We start from the raw sequence: 6,083 nt of genomic DNA on the forward strand, positions 1-6,083 counted from the left end.
TTTTAGATTCCAAATCAAGTCAGAAATCCGGCCCCCTGCAAGTCACCCCAGTGAGGACCATGCAGGTAGTTCAGGCTGGACATTCTCTACAGAGCTATGTCAGAGCCAGTGTTACCTTTGAAGGATGAAGGAGAGGAGAGAGACGATGAAATTCATCCACTTTTGTGTGTGGGGGGTGTGTGTCCCTTTATTGTCGCTCCTGTCTTCCCATTTTCCGCCGTTGCAAGAATAGGACTGGTTACGTCTCTCTGTAGTGCGTACAGAGTAAAATTCTCAACCAGGCTCTAAGTTGTGTGTGTGTGTCAAAGAAATAATAGCCATTGCCCTGGCCGGTTTGGCTCAGCCATTAGAGCGTCGGCCTGTAGTCCAGAGAGACCCGGGTTGGGTTCCCGCTAAGGCCACGTACCTCGGTTGCAGTTTGTCCCCGGCCCTGGTCGGGTTGTGTGGGTGGCAACCATTCGATGTGTCCCTTTCACGTCGATGTTTCTCTCTCTCTCTCTCTCTCCCTCCCTCCCACTCTACCTGAACAAAAAAATGGAAAAAATGTCCTTGGGTGAGGATAAAAAAAAAAGAAAAGAACGAAAGAAAGAATAACCATCAAAGGAATACCTCCCGTTTAATCAGGAAACAGAAAATTGACAAATTGGAGTGAATTAAAGCCTTAAGCAAATATGTACATATGACAAACAATTAAAAATTTTTTTTTACTTATTAATTTTGAGAGAGAGAGAGAGAGAAACATCCATTGGTTGCTCTACTTATTTGTGCATTCATTGGTTCATTCTTGTATGTGCCCTGACCAGGGATCAAACCTGCAACATTGACACATGGGGACGAGGCTCTAACCCACTGGACGACCTGGCCAAGGCCTGTACGAGAAAATTAATACTCAGTAAAACTGACCAAGAGGAGACAGATGACAGAGCGTAGCAGAGAAGGGCTAGAGCCGAGTGGGATTAAGCAGGCAAAACTGAAGGAGCAAGAGGAGTCTAGGAATTAATTGAGGGGTGAATAAATAGAAAGGACACTGGGGGGGGGCAAAAGGACTTTCTCCCCATGCCGCTCCCCCCTCCCCCCGTTGGAAAATCAGTTGTTCCCTGTGCCCAGGTGAGCTGGGTCCCGCTGCTGCCCGAATCTCTCACCGGAGCATTTTCTCCCCAGCCCTGGCCCCTCTGCAGGCCTTGGTTGGAAATGTGGCTTTTCCAGAGTCAAAAGCCTGAGCACAAGGCGCCTATTCACCCTGCTGGGTTTGAAATTCTCCCCCGAAATCCCTTTCACTGCAAACGCCTTCTCCCAAGTACACTGTGCATCTTTTCACATTTCAGACATAAACAGCAGCGCGGCCCCACCTGGCACCCCCCCACTCACGCTCCTGATAAAAATAGAAAGGGCCGAGGTGGGGAAAGCCAGGGGCACAGTGGGGGTTTGTGGATCAGCTGTTTGGCATGGGTGTTCCTGACCTACTCTGCCTATTTTGAGGAGGGGTGTCTCTCCGGGGAGCTTCAAGCTGGATTCTCAGGGGATTTGTCATCCCTGGCACCTTGGCCCCTTCCATTCTGGGCCCAAGACACATCTCTGTGGTTGTGTGTTTAACTCCGTGTCCCGGGGAGAAACACGTTTACCTGTGTTTATTGGCATGGGCGGGGGTGTCAACTCTGGTGGTGGTGGGGGATGGAAAAGGTGGTGGGGAAGCCGTTCATTTGCAGAAGCCATTGGCCTGAAAACGGTCGCCGGTCACCCTGTTGTACGCGGCGGGGTCCTGGGTGTGGTGTGAGTGTCAATCAAGCCAGGTGCCATCAGCCCACGAGCAGGTGAGGGGCTTTCGGAGGCCACAAGGTGGGCCGCGTGACGCATATTCCTGCCACACACACTAGGGTGACTGTGAAGGGCGGGGTGGACTGGCAAGTCCTCTGAGCGAGGGCCTGTGAGACCAGTTCGAGTTCCGGTGGCACCTTTTACCAGCGATGGAATCTTGGGCCTCAGTTTCCCGCTCTGTACAAGAGGGTCCTCACTGCTGCTTGGCCTACAACCACCCAGTGGCTTCTGGTTGCACGCAGGGCACCTGACACTCTCGCCCAACCCTCACCCGAACCCTAACCCTTCCTCTCCCCGTGGGCTCCCTTATGCTTCCTTTTTACGTTTCAGCTCCATTTCAACATCACATTGCACCTTCACTATCAACGAGGCCCTCCCCCACCACCCCAACTCCTCTGCCCCCTCAGCTCTATTACAGCACCTTGTTCCTTCCCTCCCTGGGCCGGACCACACCCGCCGGTGTCTAGTTTGTCTGTTTACTGGTGTAGTATCCACGCCCCTCCCACCAGACTGCGAGCTCCATGAGGACAGGGACTCAGAGTCGTTTGCCCGTGGTCTAGGCCTCTTTCTGGAAAGAGAGGAGGGAAGCCTTCTCCTCTTGGCTGTTCCTCACCAGGACGTTTGGGACCCGGAGCTCCCCTTTAGGACATGTTCTGGGTCCAAGCCTTTGACACAAGGAGGTGGGCTCAGAGTGCTTGCCAGGGTGAGTTCTCTTCCTTCTAGGACTGCGAGCTCCTCAGAGGGCCCCGTTCCTTCCTCGTGGCTTTGGTCCTTGTGTCCTGGGACCAGAGCGCGGAGGCCACTGCGCTTTCCACACGGAGGAGGCAGCACCACTTGGCTGCAACCCTGCAGCTCGGGATTCGTCGCAGGCCTAGCTGCTCCGCTAGTGAGCTCTGTTCACTTCCGAGAGACGATGCAAGCGAAGAGTGGAGCGTCCCGTGCGGCGAGAGCAAGGACACAGGGAGGCACACCCGGGCACAGGTTCCAGCTGTCCCAGTCCAGGTGTGGACTTGGCTTCAGGAAGCCTGCCCTTCCTTACCTCAGCAAGGCTGGGAGGGGTAAGGGAGAAGCTTCCCAACGTATTGGGAGCTGGGGAGGACAAGGGCTAAGCGATCCCAGGCTGCGTCCCTTGGCTACGGCACACAGGACCGAATCCAGGGCATCGTTCTGGGACTGGGGTCTGAGAAGCTTTGAATTGCTTCATTTTTGGTCCACCGAGGCCCTGGAGCCTTGGCCTGGGGTCTATACCCGAGCATCTCGGAGTTGAAGAACGGAGGCTTAGGGAACGCCAGGGATAGGGAACGGCGGAGGGGATCAGGAGCCAGGTCGAAGTGTAAGACCTGCCCATCCACGGAGCCCCTGGGCTGTGCAGGCAGGGCCCACCTGGAGAGCAGGGAAGGGCTTCATGAAACTAGATTCGAGCAGATGTAGGAGGGGAACAAGGAGTGGAATTGTTGGGTGATCCAGTAAGTGTATGCTTGATTTAAGAAGTAACGACCCAATCCCTTTCCGAAGTGGTTGTACCACGTTGAATTCCCATGAACAATGTTTGAGGAAGGTCCAGTTACGTCACATTGTCAGCAACACTTGATTTTGTGTGTCTTTTATTATAGTTGTGTATGTATTATATGTATATAGAATAAATGGAAATATATAATGCAACTTTAATTGATATATATATCATATATATAATATATATATAAATATTATAAATGACATATTTAACTTTACTGGGAAAACATTTACTTGTACAAATTTTGTTTTAACCTCACCTGAGGACACTTTTGCATTTATCTTCAGATAGAGCAGGAGGGAGAGCGGGAAGGGGGGAGGGGGAGAAAGAGAAACATCGATGTGAGAGAGACACATTGACTGGTTGCCACTCACATGACCCCAACCAGGGCCAGGGACAAACTGTAACCGAGGTACGTGTCCTTAGCAGGAACCGAACCCGGGTCTCTCTGGTCCACGGGCCGACACTCTAACCGCTGAGCCAAACTGGCCAGGGCATAAAGGCATTGTTTTCCTCCTACAGGAAGAGTGATGCACAAAGATGACACTATAATGTCAGTGGGAGATCAGAAAATACAATGAGTAACTTTATTTCTAGAGCTATCCAAATATGAACCAGATGATATTTCATGTCAAGTATCAAGTGTCAAGTGGTAGACTTATTGAAATCTTCCATTTTTATTTTCTTCACTTTTAAGGGTTAGAAACCAAAACATAACTCCTCCAATGTTATTTCACAATTCCTACCAGCTAGTCTTGCCACTAGAAAATATGGAACGCTTCGTGAATGTGCAGGTCAACCTTACACAGGGGCCGTGCTAATCTCTGTCACATTTGACTTTTATTATATATGCATTATCAGTTTGTTCTTTTTTTAGATTTTTTAAATTGGCTTTTAGAGAGAGGGTTAGGGAGAGGGAGAGGGAGAGAAACATTGATGTGAAGAGGGAAATATCTTGCTGTCTCCTGCACATCCACTATTGGGGATTGGGCCTGCAACCAGAAATATCCCCTGACCAGGAATTGAACTGGTGACCTTTCACTGCACAGGATGACGCCCAACCAACTGAGCCACTTTGGCCAGTGTTGCATAGTCAGTCTTTTATTTATTTATTTAAAAAAATTATTTTTTTCTTTATTGATTCGAGAGAGAGAGGAAGGGAGAGAGAAAGAGAGATAGAAACATTGATGAGAAGGAACATCAATTGGCCGCCTCCTGCATGCCCCCCACTGGGGGTTTGGCCCACAACCTGGCATGTGCCCTGACCAGGAATTGAATCGGCGACCTCTTGGTGCATGGGTCAATGCTCAACCACTGAGCCACGCCAGCTGGGCAAGGTCAGTCTTTTATTTATTTATTTACTTTTAGTATGTTTTTATTGATTTTTTTAGAGAGAGGAAGGGAGAGAGAGATAGAAACATGGATGTGTTCGAGAAACATCGATGTGAGAGCGAAATATCTAGCTGCTGCCTCCTGCACGCCCCCTACTGGGGATCGAGCCCGCAACCTGGGCTCATGCCCTGATGGGGAATCGAACTGGGACCTCTCAGTCCACGGGATGATGTTCAATCCACTGAACCACACCTGCCTGGCACATTGTCAGTCTTTTAAATTTTAGTTATTTAAATGAATGTATAGAGGTACCTCTTTGTGGTTTCAATTTGCATATCCTTAATGACTATAATGTTGATCAGTTCTTGGTGTGCATAGTGGCCATTTGTAGATCTTTTCTTTCCGATGCTTGTTCAAATATTTTGCCCATTGTGTGTGTAGGGGTGTTGTTTAACTTCCTGTTAAGTTTAAGAGTTCTTTATGTATTCTGCATACAAATCCTCTCTTGAATATAAGTGTGGTAGATGTTCTCTCTGTGGCTTTCCTTTTCTTTTCCTTAACAAAGAGTTTCAAAGAGCAGATGTTTTTAGCTTTGAAAAAGCTTAGATTTTCAACTTTCCCCCTTACAGTGATTTTTCTGTGTCCAAAGAAATTGTTTCCTATCAATGTAAAAAGATTTTTCTCCTGGAAGTCTTACAGTGTTAACTTTCGTGTTTAGGTCTCGATACATCTTGAGTTATTTTGTGTGTGCTGTGAGGTAAGAGTTAAGGTTAATGTTTCTTTTTACCGATACTCTTTCCAGCACCATTTGCTGAAAAGATTAGTTTTTCCCTACTGAGTTACCTTCATTGAAAATCAACATGGAGGTTGTTTGCTCACTCGTCTGTGAATGGAGCAGGATTTTTAGTGCTCCTGGATGATATTACCTTTTAGATTTCTTTTTCCAAATGATTCGTGCCTCAAGTCTGCAGTTTTACCCAGAAATACCTCTGATGATTGTTTTAAATTGATTGGAGCGAGAGAAAGGAGAGAGAGAGAGAGAGAGAAACATCGATTCGTTGTTCCACTCATTTATGCATTCACTGGTTGACTTCTTGCATGTGCCCCGACTGGGGATCGAACTTGCGATCTTGGCACATTGGGACTGAGCTACTCGGCCAGGGCAGCACCTGTGGTGATTCGTATGCTGCTAAAGATGGCACCCTTAGATTGAGGGCAGTGGTTCCTAATCAGGGTTATGAGTAGTAATCACTTATTGTCAGAGCCCACCTGCAAAGGGTCCGATTGAACACATCTGGAGTAAGGTCCCCGAAAACATCTGCGCCTGACTAAGCTGGTGATTCTTTGCTTAAGAACAGTGAAACCATTCCTTCCTTTTCATTCGTATGTTCATTAGACGCACAACCACTGAAGCTTCTGGTAG

General features: G+C 48.4%; 1 pseudogene; it reads right to left on the reverse strand.

Annotated features, from left to right (window-relative positions):
• Positions 1 to 4,092: 4,092 nt before the first annotated feature.
• On the reverse strand, positions 4,093 to 4,183 carry LOC118641045 (annotated as a pseudogene).
• Positions 4,184 to 6,083: the final 1,900 nt, after the last annotated feature.

The sequence above is a fragment of the Molossus molossus genome, unplaced genomic scaffold (genome assembly GCF_014108415.1).
Source record: "Molossus molossus isolate mMolMol1 unplaced genomic scaffold, mMolMol1.p scaffold_m16_p_24, whole genome shotgun sequence".
In the NCBI taxonomy this organism is placed as follows: domain Eukaryota; kingdom Metazoa; phylum Chordata; class Mammalia; order Chiroptera; family Molossidae; genus Molossus; species Molossus molossus.